The sequence below is a fragment of the Gopherus flavomarginatus genome, chromosome 19 (assembly GCF_025201925.1).
Source record: "Gopherus flavomarginatus isolate rGopFla2 chromosome 19, rGopFla2.mat.asm, whole genome shotgun sequence".
Classification (NCBI taxonomy): domain Eukaryota; kingdom Metazoa; phylum Chordata; order Testudines; family Testudinidae; genus Gopherus; species Gopherus flavomarginatus.
This window is the reverse complement of record NC_066635.1, coordinates 25,496-44,244: the sequence shown is the minus strand read 5'-3', so window position 1 is coordinate 44,244 and position 18,749 is coordinate 25,496. Positions and strand designations below refer to the sequence as shown.

At 64.6% G+C, this 18,749-nt stretch overlaps 1 non-coding gene across 1 annotated transcript; it reads right to left on the bottom strand.

Moving 5' to 3' along the window:
- Positions 1–259: 259 nt before the first annotated feature.
- TRNAQ-CUG (transfer RNA glutamine (anticodon CUG)) lies at positions 260–331 on the bottom strand. The gene has a single exon. It is a non-coding gene; the product is annotated as a tRNA-Gln (tRNA).
- Between the last annotated feature and the right edge of the window lie 18,418 nt (positions 332–18,749).

Below are 18,749 nucleotides of genomic sequence, written 5' to 3'. Positions count from 1 at the left end.
GCCTGCACTAGGACTCTGGGGCAGCAGTTCTGCCCAGAATCCCTCTACTCCAGCAGCAGGAGCAGGCAGGGGAGAGGCACATGCTGCTTTTTGTCAGGCAGGGATGCACCACAGCAGAGGGGAGGGGTGCCAGGCAGGGGCCAGGGGAAGAGACCCAACTCCAAATATTGCTGGAGCAGGGCCCCCAGCCCTGAATGTTCCTGAAGCCCGAGCACCACACATGTATATAACCTGCCGCCTATGACCACAAGCCAACACAAGGTCCCACTGAGATTTGAACTCAGATTACAGGATTCAGAGTCCTGAGTGCTGCCCATTACACCATGGGAGCAGCTTGTGCCGCCTTCTCTGCACATCCGTGACCCTCATGGGGCTGCTTGTGTAAGGGGGCTCTTGGCCCTTTACTAAAACTTAGTGTGTGTGTCGGGGGGGGGGGTTGGTTGGCTAGTTCCCAGCACCAATAGAAGGGGGAAGGATCAATGGGAAATCAGGACCCTGAGACTGACAGTCCCCAGGGACAATGGGGAGAGGCCAAAGCTCCAAGTTAGCTGCACTAACAGGCCAGACAGTGTAATAAGAGAGTCACCAAGCCAGGGGGTCCCATCCTCCATGTGAGCTGTGAGCTGGAACTGCCTGGGTGAGAGTGGGGCAGAGCTAAGGAGAAAGCAGGAGCCCGAAAAGAGCCAGGGAGCAGAGCTGTGCAGGTGTAGTGCCGGAAACTGCTGCATGTAGGAATTTGCAACCTGTAGCAGTTACTGATACCTGAGGTTGTTCTTATTTGCTGACTTGTCCTAAGTGGCTAAAACTTGACAGTGGTTTCTCTAGCAAAGGCCAGTCCCTGGCCCCTTGGTCCAGACATCATCCTTCATATCAGGCTAGGGTGACCAGATGTCAAAGATGAAATATTGGGATGTGGGGGGCGGAGCAAAAAAAAAAAACAACCCAGAGGGCCCCCCTGCCGCCAAGCGGAAGTGGCACAACCCCATCTCCAACCAATTCTTGGCTCCAACCTCTGCTACGCCCACAGCACCCCCATCCTCTCACTCCTGGGCCCAGCCTGGGCTCCAAGCTCTGCAGCCGAGCCATGATCCGGGCCCCTCCTGCAGCTCCCGGGCAAGGGGTGAACCAGGCAGCTCCTGGCAGGAGCGTGTCCGCCCCACTTGTGTCTCCGCCCCCCGCCCACCTGGGCCCTGCCTGCTCCGTGCTGCCCCCACCCCAATGCGCTGCCCGCAGGCTGCAGGGCTGGAGCAGCTTCTGCGCTGCGCTCCTGGCCATGGCCATGGCCAGTGTGCAGACCTGCGGGGAAGGGGCGCAGCCTTCCCTCTCCAGGTCTGCAAAGGGAATGTAAAGCGGCCGTTCCTGCGGGAGTAAGGCGCTGCCATCCCTCCCTAGCTCTGCCAGAGGACTGGGCAGCAGCAGTATTAGCAGGGGCAGGGCGCTTGATTGTTTCCCCGGCTCTGCGAGGAAACTGGAGAGCGGCCGTTACTGGGGCGGCCGGGCGCTGGGTTCCCTCCCCAGCTCTGCAAGGGGCCTGGGAAGCAGCCCTTCCTGCGGGATTAGAGCGCTGGCTTCTCTCCCTAGCTCTGCGAGACCACTGGGGAGCGGCCCTTCCTGCGGGATTACGGCGCTGCTTCCTCTCCCTAGCTCTGCGAGACCACTGGGGAGTGGCCCTTCCTGCGGGATTAGGGCCCCGCCTCCTCTCCCTAGCTCTGCGAGACCACTGGTGAGCAACCCTTCCTGCGGGATTAGAGCGCCGCCTTCTCTCCCTAGCTCTGCGAGACCACTGGGGAATGGCCCTTCCTGCGGGATTAGGGTGCTGCCTCCTCTCCGTAGCTCTCCGACACCACTGGGGAGCGGTCCTTCCTGCGGGATTAGGGCGCTGCCTCCTCTCCCTAGCTCTGCGAGACCACTGGGGAGCGGCCCTTCCTGCGGGACTAGGGGACTGCCTCCTTCACTCCCTAGCTCTGCGAGACCACTGGGGAGCGGCCCTTCCAGCGGGGGCGGGGCACTGGCTTCCCTCCCCAGCTCTGCCAGGGGCCTTGGGAGCAGCCCTTCCTGCGGGATTAGGGCGCCTCCTCCTCTCCGTAACTCTGCGACACCACTGGGGAGCGGCCGTTCCTGCGGGATTAGGGCGCCGCCTCCTCTCCCTAGCTCTGCGAGACCACTGGGGAGCAGCCCTTCCTACGGGATTAGGGCGCCGCCTCCTCTCTCTAGCTCTGCGAGACCACTGGGGAGCAGCCCTTCCTGCGGGATTAGGGCGCTGCCTCCTCTCCCTAGCTTTGCGAGACCAGTGGGGAGCGGCCGTTCCTGCGGGGGAGGGGCGCTGGCTTCCCTCCCCAGCTCTGCCAGGGGCCTTGGGAGCAGCCCTTCCTGTGGGATTAGGGCGCCGCCTCCTCTCCCTAGCTCTGCGAGACCACTGGGGAGTGGTCCTTCTTGCGGGATTAGGGCGCGGCCTCCTCTCCCTTGCTCTGCGAGATCACTGGGGAGTGGCCCTTCCTGCGGGGGCGGGGCGCTGGCTTCCCTCCCCAGCTCTGCCAGGGGCCTGGGGAGCAGCCCTTCCAGCGGGATTAGGGCACCGCCTTCTCTCCCTAACTCCGCGAGACTCCTGGGGAGCGACCCCTCCTGCGGGATTAGGCCGTCGCCTTCTCTCCCTAGCTCTGCGAGACCACTGGGGAGCGGCCTTTCCTGCGGGATTAGGGCGCCGCCTCCTCTCCCTAGCTGTGCGAGACCACTGGGGAGCGGCCCTTCCTGCGGGATTAGGGCGTCGCCTCCTCTCCCTAGCTCTGCGAGACCACTGCGGAGCGGCCCTTCATGCGGGATTAGGGCGTCGCATCCTCTCCCTAGCTCTGCGAGACCAGTGGGGTGCGGACCATCCTGCGGGATTAGGGCGCCGCCTCCTCTCCCTAGCTCTGCGAGACCACTGGGGAGCGGCTCTTCCTGCGGGATTAGGGAGCCGACTCCTTTCCCTAGCTCTGCGAGACCAGTGGGGAGCGGACCATCCTGCGGGATTAGGGCGCCGCCTCCTCTCCCTAGCTCTGCGAGACCACTGGGGAGCGGCTCTTCCTGCGGGATTAGGGAGCCGACTGCTTTCCCTAGCTCTGCGAGACCACTGGGGAGCGGCCCTTTCTGCGGAATTAGGGCGCCGCCTCCTCTCTCTAGCTCTGCAAGACCACTGGGGAGCGGCCCTTCCTGCGGGATTGAGGCGCTGCCTCCTTCACTCCTTAGCTCTGCGAGACCACTGGAGAGCGTCCCTTACTGCGGAATTAGGGCGCCGCCTTCTCTCCCTACCTCTGCGAGACCACTGAGGAGAGGCCCTTCCTGTGGGATTGGGGCGCTGCCTTCTCTCCCTAGCTCTGCGAGATCACTTGGGAGCGGTCCTACCTGCGGGATTAGGGGGCTCCCTCCTCTCCCTAGATCTGCGAGACCACTGGGGAGTGGCCCTTCCTGCGGGATTAGAGTGCTGCCTCCTCTCCCTAGCTCTCCGACACCACTGGGGAGCGGTTCTTCATGCGGGATTAGGGCGCTGAATCCTCTCCCTAGCTCTGCGAGACCACTGGAGAGCGTCCCTTCCTGCGGAATTAGGGCGCCGCCTCCTCTCCCTAGCTCTGCGAGACCACTGGGGAGCGGCTCTTCCTGCGGGATTAGGGCCCCGCCTTCTCTCCCTAGCTCTGCGAGACCACTGGGGAGCGGCCCTTCCGGCGGAATAAGGACGTCGCCTCCTCTCCCTAGCTCTGCGAGACCACTGGGGAACGGCCCTTCCTGCGGGATTAGGGCGCTCCCTCCTCTACCTAGATCTGCGAGACCACTAGGGAGTGGCCCTTCCTGCGGGATTAGGGTGCTGCCTCCTCTCCGTAGCTCTCCGACACCACTGGGGAGCGGTCCTTCCTGCGGGATTAGGGGGCTGCCTCCTCTCCCTAGCTCTGCGAGACCACTGGGGAGCGGCCCTTCCTGCGGGACTAGGGGGCTGCCTCCTTCACTCCCTAGCTCTGCGAGACCACTGGGGAGCGGCCCTTCCAGCGGGGGCGGGGCACTGGCTTCCCTCCCCAGCTCCGCCAGGGGCCTTGGGAGCAGCCCTTCCTGCGGGATTAGGGCGCCTCCTCCTCTCCCTAGCTCTGCGAGACCACTGGGTAGCGGCCCTTCCTGCAGGATTAGGGCGCCACCTCCTCTCCCTAGCTCTGTGAGACCACTGGGGAGCTTCCCTTCCTCAGGGATTAGGGAACCGCCTCCTCTCCCTAGCTCTCCGATACAATTGGGGAGCGGCCCTTCCTGCAGCTGCAGGGCGCTGTCTTCTCTCCCTAGCTCTGCGAGACCACTGCGGAGCTGCCCTTCCTGCAGGATTAGGGGGCCGCCTCCTCTTCCTAGCTCTGCGAGACCACTGGGGAGCGACCCTTCCTGCGGGATTAGGGCGCCGCCTCCTCTCCCTAGCTCTGCGAGACCATTGGGGAGCGGCCCTTCCTGCGGGGGCGGTGCGATGGCTTCCCTCCCGAGCTCTGCCAGGGGCCTTAGGAGCAGCCCTTCCTGTGCGATAAGAGCGCCGCCTCCTCTCCCTAGCTCTGCTAGACCTCTGGGGAGCGGCCCTTCCTGCGGGATTAGGGCACTCCCTCCTCTCCCTAGATCTGCGAGACCACTGGGGAGTGGCCCTTCGTGCGGGATTAGGGTGCTGCCTCCTCTCCCAAGCTCTGCGAGACCACTGGAGAGTGGCCCTTCCTGCGGGAGTAGGGCGCCACCTTCTCTCCTCATCTCTGCGATACCACTGGGGTGCGGTCCTTCCTGCGTAATTAGGGCGCCGTCTCCTCTCCTTAGCTCTGCGAGACCACTGGGGCTCGGCCGTTCCTGCGGGATTAGGGTGCCGCCTTCTCTCCCTATCTCTGCAAGACCAATGGAGAGCGGCCCTTCCTGCGGGATTAGGGCGCCGCCTCCCCTCCCTAGCTGTGCGAGACCACTGAGGAGCGCCCGTTCCTGCGGGATTAGGGCGCCGCCTTCTCTCCTTAGCTCTGCGAGACCACTGGGGAGCGGCCCTTCCTGCGGGATTAGGGCGCCGCCTTCTCTCCCTAGCTCTGTGAGACCACTGGGGAGCGGCCCTTCATGCGGGATTAGGGCGCCGCCTCCTCTCCCTAGCTCTGCGAGACCACTGAGGAGCGCCCGTTCCTGCGGGATTAGGGCGCCGCCTTCTCTCCTTAGCTCTGCGAGACCACTGGGGAGCTGCCCTTCCTGCGGGATTAGGGAACCGCCTCCTCTCCCTAGCTCTGTGAGACCACTGGGGAGTGGCCCTTGCTGCGGGATTAGGGTGCTGTCTCCTCTCCCAAGCTCTGCGAGACCACTGGAGAGCGGCCCTTCCTGCGGGAGTAAGGCACCACCTTCTCTCCCTATCTCTGCGAGACCACTCGGGGGCAGCCCTTCCTGCGGGATTGGGGGGCTGCCTTCTCTCCCTAGCTCTGCGAGACCACTGGGGCTCGGCCGTTCCTGCGGGATTAGGGTGCCGCCTTCTCTCCCTATCTCTGCGAGACCAATGGGGAGCGGCACTTACTGCGGGATTAGGGAGCCGCCTTCTCTCCCTAGGTCTGCGAGACCACTGCGAACGGCCGTTCCTGCGGGATTTGGGCGCCGCCTTCTCTCCCTAGCTCTGCGAGACCACTGGGGAGCGGCCCTTCCTGCGGGATTAGGGCGCCGCGTTCTTTCGCAGAGGAGCGGTCCTTCCTGCGGGATTAGGGCTCCTCCTTCTCTCCCTAGCTCTGCGAGACCACTCGGGCGCAGCCCTTCCTGCGGGATTGGGGGGCTGCCTTCTCTCCCTAGCTCTGCGAGACCACTGGGGAACGGCCCTTTCTGCGGGATTACGGCGCTGCCTCCTCTCCCTAGATCTGCGAGACCACTGGGGAGTGGCCCTTCCTGCGGGAATAGGGTGCTGCCTCCTTTCCCTAGCTCTCCGACACCACTTTGGAGCGGTCCTTCCTGCGGGATTAGGGCGCTGCCTCCTCTCCCTAGCTCTGCGAGACCACTGGGGAGTGGCCCTTCCTGCGGGATTAGGGCACTGCCTCCTCTCCCTAGCTCTGCGAGACCACTGCGGAGCGGCCCTTCCTGCGGGATTAGGGGGCCGCCTCTGCTCCCTAGCTCTGCGAGACCATTGGGGAGCGACCTATCCTGCGGGATTATGGCGCCACCTCCTCTCCCTAGCTCTGCGAGACCACTGGGGAGCTGCCCTTCCTTCGGGATTAGGGAACCGCCTCCTCTCCCTAGCTCTGCGATACAATTGGGGAGCGGACCTTCCTGCAGGTGCAGGGCGCTGTCTTCTCTCCCTAGCTCTGCGAGACCACTGGGGAGCTGCCCTTACTTCGGGATTAAGGGTCCGCCTCCTCCTCCTAGCTCTGCGAGACCACTGGGGAGCGGCCCTTACTGTGGATTAGGGCGCCGCCTCCTCTCCCTAGCTCTGCAAGACCACTGGGGAGCGATCCTTCCTGCGGGATTCGGGCGCCGCCTTCTCTTCCTAGTTCTGCGAGACCACTGAGGAGCAGCCCCTACTGCGGGATTAGGCTGCCGCCGTCTCTCCCTAGCTCTGCGAGATCACTGGAGAGCGGCCGTTCCTGCGGGATTAGGGCACCGCCTTCTCTCCCTAGCTCTGCGAGACCACTGGGGAGAGGCCCTTCCTGCGTGATTAGGGCGCCGCCCTCTCTCCCTAGCTCTACGAGACCACTGGAGAGCTGCCCTTCCTGCGGGATTAGGGAACCGCCTCCTCTCCCTAGCTCTGTGATACAATTGGGGAGCGGCCCTTCCTGCAGGTGCAGGGCGCTGTCTTCTCTCCCTAGCTCTGCGAGACCACTGGGGAGCTGCCCTTCCTTTGGGATTAGGGGGCTGCTACCCCTTCCTAGCTGTTCGAGACCACTGGGGAGCGGCCCTTATTGCGGGATTAGGACGCCGCCTCCTCTCCCTAACTCTGCGAGACCACTGGGGAGCGGCCTTTCCTGCAGGATTAGGGCGCCGCCTCCTCTCCCTAGCTCTGCGAGACTACTGGGGAGCGGCCCTTCCTGCGGGGGCGGGGCGCTGGCTTCCCTCCCCAGCTCTGCCGGGGCCTTGGGAGCAGCCCTTCCTGTGCGATAAGGGCGCTCCCTCCTCTCCCTAGATCTGTGAGACCACTGGGGTGTGGCTCTTCCTGTGGGATTAGGGTGCTGCCTCCTCTCCCAAGCTCTGCGAGACCACTGGGGAGCGGCCCTTCCTGCATGATTAGGGCGCCGCCCTCTCTCCCTAGCTCTACGAGACCCCTGGGGAGCTGCCTTTCCTGCGGGATTAGGGAACCGCCTCCTCTCCCTAGCTCTGTGATACAATTGGGGAGTGGCCCTTCCTGCAGGTGCAGGGCGCTGTCTTCTATCCCTGGCTCTGCGAGACCACTGGGGAGCTGCCATTCCTGCGGGATAAGGGGGCCGCCTCCTCTTCTTAGCTCTGAGTGACCACTGGGGAGCGACCCTTCCTGCGGGATTAGGACGCCGTCTCCTCTCTCTAACTCTGCGAGACCACTGGGGAGCGGCCGTTCCTGCGGGAGCGGGGCGCTGGCTTCCCTCCCCAGCTGTGCCGGGGCCTTGGGAGCAGCCCTTCCTGTGCGATAAGGACTCCGCCTCCTCTCCCTAGCTCTGCGAGACCACTGAGGAGTGGCCCTTCCTGCGGGATTAGGGCCCCGCCTCCTCTTCCTAGCTCTGCGAGACCACTGGGTAGCGGCCCTTCCTGCGGGATTAGGTCGCCGCCTACTCTCCCTAGCACTGCGAGACCAGTGGGGAGCGGCCCTTCCTGCGGGATTAGGGCGCCTCCTTCTCTCCCTAGCTCTGTGAGACCACTGCGGAGCGGCTCTTCCTGCAGGATTAAGGCGCTGCCTCCTCTCCCTAGCTCTGCGAGACCACTGGAGAGCGACTCTTTCTGCGGGAGTAGGGCACCGCCTTCTCTCCCTATCTCTGCGAGACCACTGGGGAGCAGCCCTTTATGCGGGATTACGGCGCTGTCTCCTCTCCCTAGCTCTGCGAGACTACTGGGAAGCTGCCCTTCCTGCGGGATTAGGGAACCGCCTCCTCTCCCTAGCTCTGCGATACCATTGGGAAGCGGCCCTTCCTGCGGGTGCAGAGAGCTGTCTTCTCTCCCTCGGTCTGCGAGACCACTGGGGAGTGCCCCTTCCTGCGGGATTAGGGCGCTGCCTTATCTCCCTAGCTCTGCCAGACCACTGAGGAGCGGTCCTTCCTGCGGGAGTAGGGCGCCGCCTTCTCTCCCTAGCTCTGTGAGACTACTGGGGAGCGTCCCCTCCTGCGGAATTAGGCCGCCGCCTTCGCTCCCTAGCTCTGTGAAACAACTGGGTAGCGGTCGTTCCTGCGGGATTAGGGCGCCGCCTTCTCCCCCTAGCTCTGCGAGAACACTGGGGAGCGGCCCTTCCTGCGGGATTATTGCGCCGCCTCCTCTCCCTTCCTCTGCGAGACCACTGGGGAGCGGCCTTTCCTGCGGGATTAGGGAGCCGCCTCCGCTCCCAAGCTCTGCGAGACCACTGGGTAGCGGCCCTTCCTGCAGGATTAGGTCGCTGCCTACTCTCCCTAGCTCTGCGAGACCAGTGGGGAGCGGCCCTTCCTGCTGGATTAGGGCGCCGCCTTCTCTTCCTAGCTCTGCGAGACAACTGAGGAGCGGCCCCTCCTGCGGGATTCGGCCGCCGCCTCCTCTCCCTAGCTCTGCGAGACCACTGGGGAGTGGCCCTTCCTGCGGGATTAGGGCCCCGCCTCCACTCCCTAGCTCTGCGAGACCACTGGGGAGCTGCCCTTCCTGCGGGATTAGGGGGCCGTCTCCTCTTCCTAGCTCTGCGAGACCACTGGGGAGCGGCCCTTCCTGCGGGATTAGGGCACCGCCTCCTCTCCCTAGCTCTGCGAGACCACTGAGGAGCAGCACCTCCTGCGGGATTAGGCCACCGCCTTCTCTCCGTAGCTCTGCGAGACCACTTGGGAGCGGCCGTTCCTGCGGGATTAGGGCGCCGCCCTCTCTGCCTAGCTCTGCGAGACCACTGGGAAGCTGTCCTTTCTGCGGGATTAGGGAACCGCCTCCTCTCCCTAGCTCTGCGATACCATTGGGGAGCGGCCCTTCCTGAGGGTGCAGAGAGCTGTCTTCTCTCCCTCGGTCTGCGAGACCACTGGGGAGTGCCCCTTCCTGCGGGATTAGGGTGCTGTCTTATCTCCCTAGCTCTGCCAGACCACTGGGGAGCTGCCCTTCCTGCGGGATTAGGGCGCCGTCTTCTCTCCCTAGCTCTGCGAGACCACTGGGAAGCTGCCCTTCCTGCGGGATTAGGGCGCCGTCTTCTCTCCCTAGCTCTGCGAGACCACTGGTGAGCGACCCTTCCTGCGGGATTAGGGGGCCACCTCCTCTCCCTAGCTCTGCGAGACCACTGGGGAGTGACACTTCCTGTGCGATAAGGGCGCCGCCTCCTCTCCCTAGCTCTGCCAGACCACTGGGAAGCGTCCGTTTCTGCGGGATTAGGGCGCCGCCTTCTCTCCTTAGCTCTGCGAGACCACTGGGGAGCGTCCCTTCCTGCGGGATTATTGCGCCGCCTCCTCTCCCTACCTCTGCGAGACCACTGGGGAATGGCCCTTCCTGCGGGATTAGGGCCCCGCCTCCTCTCCCTAGCTCTGCAAGACCACTGGGGAGCGGCCCTTCCTGCAGGATTAGGTCGCTGCGTACTCTCCCTAGCTCTGCGAGACCAGTGGGGAGCGACCCATCCTGCGGGACTAGGGCGCCGCCTCCTCTCCCTAGATCTGCGAGACCACTTGGGAGCGGCCCTTCCTGCGAGATTAGGGCGCCGCCTCCTCTCCCTAGCTCTGCGAAACCACTGGGGAGCGACATTTCCTGCGGGATTAGGGCGCCGCCTCCTCTCCCTAGCTCTGCGAGACTACTGGGGAGCGGCCCTTCCTGCGGGGGCGGGGCGCTGGCTTCTCTCCCCAGCTCTGCCGGGGCCTTGGGAGCAGCCCTTCCTGTGCGATAAGGGTGCTCCCTCCTCTCCCTAGATCTGCGAGACCACTGGGGTGTGGCCCTTCCTGTGGGATTAGGGTGCTGCCTCCTCTCCCAAGCTCTGAGAGACCACTGGGGAGCGGCCTTTCCTGCGTGATAAGGGCGCCGCCCTCTCTCCCTAGCTCTACGAGACCCCTCGGGAGCTGCCTTTCCTGCGGGATTAGGGAACCGCCTCCTCTCCCTAGCTCTGTGATACAATTGGGGAGCGGCCCTTCCTGCAGGTGCAGGGCGCTGTCTTCTCTCCCTGGCTCTGCGAGACCACTGGGGAGCTGCCATTCCTGCGGGATTAGGGGGCCGCCTCCTCTTCTTAGCTCTGAGTGACCACTGGGGAGCGACCCTTCCTGCGGGATTAGGACGCCACCTCCTCTCCCTAACTCTGCGAGACCACTGGGGAGCGGCCCTTCCTGCAGGATTAGGGCGCCGCCTCCTCTCCCTAGCTCTGCGTGACCACTGGGGAGCGACCCTTCCTGCAGGATTAGGGCTCTGCCTCCTCTCCCTAGCTCTGTGAGACCACTGGGGAGTGGCCGTTCCTGCGGGAGCGGGGCGCTGGCTTCCCTCCCCAGCTGTGCCGGGGCCTTGGGAGCAGCCCTTCCAGTGCGAAAAGAGCGCCGCCTCCTCTCCCTAGGTCTGCGAGACCACTGGGGAGTGGCCCTTCCTGCGGGATTAGAGTGCTGCCTCCTCTCCCAAGCTCTGCGAGACCACTGGAGAGCGGCCCTTCCTGCGGGAGTAAGGCGCCGCCTCCTCTCCCTAGGTCTGCGAGACCACTGGGGAGCTGCCTTTCCTGCGGGGGAGGGGCGCTGGCTTCCCTCCCCAGCTCTGCCAGGGGCCTTGGGAGCAGCCCTTCCTGTGGGATTAGGGCGCCGCCTCCTCTCCCTAGCTCTGCAAGACCACTGGGGAGTGCTCCTTCTTGCGGGATTAGGGCGCTGCCTCCTCTCCCTTGCTCTGCGAGATCACTGGGGAGTGGCCTTTCCTGCGGGGGCGGGGCGCTGGCTTCCGTCCCCAGCTCTGCCAGGGGCCTGGGGAGCAGCCCTTCCAGCGGGATTAGGGCACCGCCTTCTCTCCCTAGGTCCGCGAGACTCCTGGGGAGCGACCTCTCCTGCTTGATTAGGCCGTCGCCTTCTCTCCCTAGCTCTGCGAGACCACTGCGGAGCGGCCTTTCCTGCGGGATTAGGGCGCCGCCTCCTCTCCCTAGCTGTGCGAGACCACTGGGGAGCGGCCCTTCCTGCGGGATTAGGGCGCAGCCTCCTCTCCCTAGCTCTGCGAGACCACTGGGGAGCGGCCCTTCCTGCGGGATTAGGGCGTCGCCTCCTCTCCCTAGCTCTGCGAGACCACTGCGGAGCGGCCCTTCATGCGGGATTAGGGCGCCGCCTCCTCTCCCTAGCTGTGCGAGACCACTGCGGAGCGGCCCTTCCTGCGGGATTAGGGCGCAGCCTCCTCTCCCTAGCTCTGCGAGACCAGTGGGGTGCGGCCCATCCTGCGGGATTAGGGCGCCGCCTCCTCTCCCTAGCTCTGCGAGACCACTGGGTAGCGGCCCTTCCTGCAGGATTAGGGCGCCACCTCCTCTCCCTAGCTCTGCGAGACCACTGAGGAGCGGCCCCTACTGCGGAATTAGACCGCCGCCTTCTCTCCCTAGCTCTGCGGGATCACTGGAGAGCGGCCGTTCCTGCGGGATTAGGGCACCGCTTTCTCTCCCTAGCTCTACGAGACCACTGGGGAGCTGCCCTTCCTCAGGGATTAGGGAACCGCCTCCTCTCCCTAGCTCTCCGATACAATTGGGGAGCGGCCCTTCCTCCAGCTGCAGGGCGCTGTCTTCTCTCCCTAGCTCTGCGAGACCACTGCGGAGCTGCCCTTCCTGCAGGATTAGGGGGCCGCCTCCTCTTCCTAGCTCTGCGAGACCACTGGGGAGCGACCCTTCCTGCGGGATTAGGGCGCCGCCTCCTCTCCCTAGCTCTGCGAGACCATTGGGGAGCGGCCCTTCCTGCGGGGGCGGCGCGCTGGCTTCCCTCCCGAGCTCTGCCAGGGGCCTTAGGAGCAGCCCTTCCTGTGCGATAAGAGCGCCGCCTCCTCTCCCTAGCTCTGCTAGACCTCTGGGGAGCGGCCCTTCCTGCGGGATTAGGGCACTCCCTCCTCTCCCTAGATCTGCGAGACCACTGGGGAGTGGCCCTTCGTGCGGGATTAGGGTGCTGCCTCCTCTCCCAAGCTCTGCGAGACCACTGGAGAGTGGCCCTTCCTGTGGGAGTAGGGCGCCACCTTCTCTCCTCATCTCTGCGATACCACTGGGGTGCGGTCCTTCCTGCGTAATTAGGGCGCCGTCTCCTCTCCCTAGCTCTGCGAGACCACTAGGGCTCGGCCGTTCCTGCGGGATTAGGGTGCCGCCTTCTCTACCTATCTCTGCAAGACCAATGGAGAGCGGCCCTTCCTGCGGGATTAGGGCGCCGCCTCCCCTCCCTAGCTGTGCGAGACCACTGAGGAGCGCCCGTTCCTGCGGGATTAGGGCGCCGCCTTCTCTCCTTAGCTCTGCGAGACCACTGGGGAGCGGCCCTTCCTGCGGGATTAGGGCGCCGCCTTCTCTCCCTAGCTCTGTGAGACCACTGGGGAGCGGCCCTTCATGCGGGATTAGGGCGCCGCCTCGTCTCCCTAGCTCTGCGAGACCACTGAGGAGCGCCCGTTCCTGCGGGATTAGGGCGCCGCCTTCTCTCCTTAGCTCTGCGAGACCACTGGGGAGCTTCCCTTCCTGCGGGATTAGGGAACCGCCTCCTCTCCCTAGCTCTGCGAGACCACTGGAGAGCGGCCCTTCCTGCGGGATTAGGGCGCTGCCTCCTCTCCCTAGATCTGTGAGACCACTGGGGAGTGGCCCTTGCTGCGGGATTAGGGTGCTGTCTCCTCTCCCAAGCTCTGCGAGACCACTGGAGAGTGGCCCTTCCTGCGGGAGTAAGGCACCACCTTCTCTCCCTATCTCTGCGAGACCACTCGGGGGCAGCCCTTCCTGCGGGATTGGGGGGCTGCCTTCTCTCCCTAGCTCTGCGAGACCACTGGGGCTCGGCCGTTCCTGCGGGACTAGGGTGCCGCCTTCTCTCCCTATCTCTGCGAGACCAATGGGGAGCGGCACTTCCTGCGGGATTAGGGAGCCGCCTTCTCTCCCTAGGTCTGCGAGACCACTGCGAACGGCCGTTCCTGCGGGATTTGGGCGCCGCCTTCTCTCCCTAGCTCTGCGAGACCACTGGGGAGCGGCCCTTCCTGCGGGATTAGGGCGCCGCGTTCTTTCGCAGAGGAGCGGTCCTTCCTGCGGGATTAGGGCTCCTCCTTCTCTCCCTAGCTCTGCGAGACCACTCGGGCGCAGCCCTTCCTGCGGGATTGGGGGGCTGCCTTCTCTCCCTAGCTCTGCGAGACCACTGGGGAACGGCCCTTTCTGCGGGATTACGGCGCTGCCTCCTCTCCCTAGATCTGCGAGACCACTGGGGAGTGGCCCTTCCTGCGGGAATAGGGTGCTGCCTCCTTTCCCTAGCTCTCCGACACCACTTTGGAGCGGTCCTTCCTGCGGGATTAGGGCGCTGCCTCCTCTCCCTAGCTCTGCGAGACCACTGGAGAGCAGCCGTTCCTGCGGGAGTAGGGCGCTGCCTTCTCTCCCTATCTCTGCGAGACCACTGCGGAGCGGCCCTTCCTGCGGGATTAGGGGGCCGCCTCTGCTCCCTAGCTCTGCGAGACCATAGGGGAGCAACCTATCCTGCGGGATTATGGCGCCACCTCCTCTCCCTAGCTCTGCGAGACCACTGGGGAGCTGCCCTTCCTTCGGGATTAGGGAACCGCCTCCTCTCCCTAGCTCTGCGATACAATTGGGGAGCGGACCTTCCTGCAGGTGCAGGGCGCTGTCTTCTCTCCCTAGCTCTGCGAGACCACTGGGGAGCTGCCCTTCCTTCGGGATTAAGGATCCGCCTCCTCCTCCTAGCTCTGCGAGACCACTGGGGAGCGGCCCTTACTGCGGATTAGGGTGCCGCCTCCTCTCCCTAGCTCTGCAAGACCACTGGGGAGCGATCCTTCCTGCGGGATTCGGGCGCCGCCTTCTCTTCCTAGTTCTGCGAGACCACTGAGGATCAGCCCCTACTGCGGGATTAGGCTGCCGCCGTCTCTCCCTAGCTCTGCGAGATCACTGGAGAGCGGCCGTTCCTGCGGGATTAGGGCACCGCCTTCTCTCCCTAGCTCTGCGAGAACACTGGGGAGCTGCCCTTCCTGCGGGATTAGGGGGCTGCAACCCCTTCCTAGCTGTTCGAGACCACTGGGGAGCGGCCCTTACTGCGGGATTAGGACGCCGCCTCCTCTCCCTAACTCTGCGAGACCACTGGGGAGCGGCCTTTCCTGCAGGATTAGGGCGCCGCCTCCTCTCCCTAGCTCTGCGAGACTACTGGGGAGCGGCCCTTCCTGCGGGGGCGGGGCGCTGGCTTCCCTCCCCAGCTCTGCCGGGGCCTTGGGAGCAGCCCTTCCTGTGCGATAAGGGCGCTCCCTCCTCTCCCTAGATCTGCGAGACCACTGGGGTGTGGCTCTTCCTGTGGGATTAGGGTGCTGCCTCCTCTCCCAAGCTCTGCGAGACCACTGGGGAGCGGCCCTTCCTGCGTGATTAGGACGCCGCCCTCTCTCCCTAGCTCTACGAGACCCCTGGGGAGCTGCCTTTCCTGCGGGATTAGGGAACCGCCTCCTCTCCCTAGCTCTGTGATACAATTGGGGAGCGGCCCTTCCTGCAGGTGCAGGGCGCTGTCTTCTCTCCCTAGCTCTGCGAGACCACTGGGGAGCTGCCCTTCCTTCGGGATTAGGGGGCTGCAACCCCTTCCTAGCTGTTCGAGACCACTGGGGAGCGGCCCTTACTGCGGGATTAGGACGCCGCCTCCTCTCCCTAACTCTGCGAGACCACTGGGGAGCGGCGTTTCCTGCAGGATTAGGGCGCCGCCTCCTCTCCCTAGCTCTGCGAGACTACTGGAGAGCGGCCCTTCCTGCGGGGGCGGGGCGCTGGCTTCCCTCCCCAGCTCTGCCGGGGCCTTGGGAGCAGCCCTTCCTGTGCGATAAGGGCGCTCCCTCCTCTCCCTAGATCTGCGAGACCACTGGGGTGTGGCTCTTCCTGTGGGATTAGGGTGCTGCCTCCTCTCCCAAGCTCTGCGAGACCACTGTGGAGCGGCCCTTCCTGCGTGATTAGGGAACCGCCTCCTCTCCCTAGCTCTGTGATACAATTGGGGAGTGGCCCTTCCTGCAGGTGCAGGGCGCTGTCTTCTATCCCTGGCTCTGCGATACCACTGGGGAGCTGCCATTCCTGCGGGATTAGGGGGCCGCCTCCTCTTCTTAGCTCTGAGTGACCACTGGGGAGCGACCCTTCCTGCGGGATTAGGACGCCGTCTCCTCTCTCTAACTCTGCGAGACCACTGGGGAGCGGCCGTTCCTGCGGGAGCGGGGCGCTGGCTTCCCTCCCCAGCTGTGCCGGGGCCTTGGGAGTAGCCCTTCCTGTGCGATAAGGACTCCGCCTCCTCTCCCTAGCTCTGCGAGACCACTGGGGAGTGGCCCTTCCTGCGGGATTAGGGCCCCGCCTCCTCTTCCTAGCTCTGCGAGACCACTGCGGAGCGGCCCTTCCTGCGGGATTAGGGAGCCGCCTCCGCTCCCTAGCTCTGCGAGACCACTGGGTAGCGGCCCTTCCTGCGGGATTAGGTCGCCGCCTACTCTCCCTAGCTCTTCGAGACCAGTGGGGAGCGGCCCTTCCTGCGGGATTAGGGCGCCTCCTTCTCTCCCTAGCTCTGTGAGACCACTGCGGAGCGGCTCTTCCTGCAGGATTAAGGCGCTGCCTCCTCTCCCTAGCTCTGCGAGACCACTGGAGAGCGACTCTTTCTGCGGGAGTAGGGCGCCGCCTTCTCTCCCTATCTCTGCGAGACCACTGGGGAGCAGCCCTTTATGCGGGATTACGGCGCCGTCTCCTCTCCCTAGCTCCGCGAGACCACTGGGGAGCGGCCCTTCCTCCGGGATTATTGCGCCGCCTCCTCTCCCTAGCTCTGCGAGACCACTGGGGAGTGGCCCTTCCTGCGGGATTAGGGAGCCACCTCCGCTCCCTAGCTCTGCGAGACCACTGGGGAGCGTCCGTTCCTGCAGGATTAGGGCACCGCCATCTCTCCATAGCTCTGCGAGACCACTGGGGAGCTGCACTTCCTGCGGGTGAGGGCGCTGTCTTCTCTCCCTAGCTCTGCGAGACCACTGGGGAGCTGCCCTTCCTGCGGGATTAGGGGGCCGTCTCCTCTTCCTAGCTCTGCGAGACCACTGGGGAGCGGCCTTTCCTGCGGGATTAGGGCGCCGCCTCCTCTTCCTAGCTCTGCGAGACCACTGGGGAGCGACCCTTCTTGCGGGATTAGGGGGCCACGTCCTCTCCCTAGCTCTGCGAGAATACTGGGGAGTGACCCTTCCTGTGCGATAAGGGCGCCACCTCCTCTCCCTAGCTCTGCGAGACCACTGGGGAGCGGCCCTTCCTGCGGGATTAGAGCGCTGCCTCCTCTTCCTAGCACTGCCAGACCACTGGGAAGCGTCAGTTTCTGCGGGATTAGGGCGCCGCCTTCTCTCCTTATCTCTGCGAGACCACTGGGGATCGTCCCTTCCTGTGGGATTAGGCCGTCGCCTTCTCTCCGTAGCTCTGCGATACCATTGGGGAGCGGCCGTTCCTGAGGGTGCAGAGAGCTGTCTTCTCTCCCTAGGTCTGCGAGACCACTGGGGATTGCCCCTTCCTGCGGGATTAGGGCGCTGTCTTATCTCCCTAGCTCTGCCAGACCACTGGGGAGCTGCCCTTCCTGCGGGATTAGGGAACCGCCTCCTCTCCCTACCTCTGCGAGACCACTGGGGAGCGGCCTTTCCTGCGGGATTAGGGAGCCGCCTCCGCTCCCTAGCTCTGCGAGACCACTGGGGAGCGTCCCTTCCTGAGTCATTAGGGCGCCGCCGTCTCTCTCTAGCTCTGCGAGACCACTGGGGAGCTGCCCTTCCTGCGGGATTAGGGGGCCGTCTCCTCTTCCTAGCTCTGTGAGACCACTGGGGAGTGACACTTCCTGTGCGATAAGGGCGCCGCCTCCTCTCCCTAGCTCTGCCAGACCACTGGGAAGCGTCCGTTTCTGCGGGATTAGGGCGCCGCCTTCTCTCCTTAGCTCTGCGAGACCACTGGGGAGCGTCCCTTCGTGCGGGATTAGGCCGTCGCCTTCTCTCACTAGCTCTGCGAGACCACTGGGGAGCGTCCCTTCCTGCGGGATTATTGCGCCGCCTCCTCTCCGTACCTCTGCGAGACCACTGGGGAGCGGCCTTTCCTGCGGAATTAGGGCGCAGCCTCCTCTCCCTAGCTCTGCGAGACCACTGGGGAGTGGCCCTTCCTGCGGGATTAGGGCCCCGCCTCCTCTCCCTAGCTCTGCAAGACCACTGGGGAGCGGCCCTTCCTGCAGGATTAGGTCGCTGCGTACTCTCCCTAGCTCTGCGAGACCAGTGGGGAGCGACCCATCCTGCGGGATTAGGGCGCCGCCTCCTCTCCCTAGATCTGCGAGACCACTTGGGAGCGGCCCTTCCTGCGAGATTAGGGCGCCGCCTCCTCTCCCTAGCTCTGCGAAACCACTGGGGAGCGACATTTCCTGCGGGATTAGGGCGCCGCCTCCTCTCCCTAGCTCTGCGAGACTACTGGGGAGCGGCCCTTCCTGCGGGGGCGGGGCGCTGGCTTCTCTCCCCAGCTCTGCCGGGGCCTTGGGAGCAGCCCTTCCTGTGCGATAAGGGTGCTCCCTCCTCTCCCTAGATCTGCGAGACCACTGGGGTTTGGCCCTTCCTGTGGGATTAGGGTGCTGCCTCCTCTCTCAAGCTCTGAGAGACCACTGGGGAGCGGCCCTTCCTGCGTGATAAGGGCGCCGCCCTCTCTCCCTAGCTCTACGAGACCCCTCGGGAGCTGCCTTTTCTGCGGGATTAGGGAACTGCCTCCTCTCCCTAGCTCTGTGATACAATTGGGGAGCGGCCCTTCCTGCAGGTGCAGGGCGCTGTCTTCTCTCCCTGGCTCTGCGAGACCACTGGGGAGCTGCCATTCCTGCGGGATTAGGGGGCCGCCTCCTCTTCTTAGCTCTGAGTGACCACTGGGGAGCGACCCTTCCTGCGGGATTAGGACGCCACCTCCTCTCCCTAACTCTGCGAGACCACTGGGGAGCGGCCCTTCCTGCAGGATTAGGGCGCCGCCTCCTCTCCCTAGCTCTGCGTGACCACTGGGGAGCGACCCTTCCTGCAGGATTAGGGCTCTGCCTCCTCTCCCTAGCTCTGTGAGACCACTGGGGAGTGGCCGTTCCTGCGGGAGCGGGGCGCTGGCTTCCCTCCCCAGCTGTGCCGGGGCCTTGGGAGCAGCCCTTCCTGTGCGAAAAGAGCGCCGCCTCCTCTCCCTAGGTCTGCGAGACCACTGGGGAGTGGCCCTTCCTGCGGGATTAGAGTGCTGCCTCCTCTCCCAAGCTCTGCGAGACCACTGGAGAGCGGCCCTTCCTGCGGGAGTAAGGCGCCACCTTCTCTCCCTATCTCTGCGATACCCCTGGGGTGCGGTCGATCCTGCGTAATTAGGGCACCGTCTCCTCTCCCTAGCTGTGCGAGACCACTGGGGAGTGGCCCTTCCTGCAGGATTTGGGCGCTGCCTCCTCTCCCTAGCTCTGCGAGACCACTGGGGAGCAGCCCTTCCTGTGGGATTACGGCGCCGCCTCCTCTCCCTAGTTCTGCGA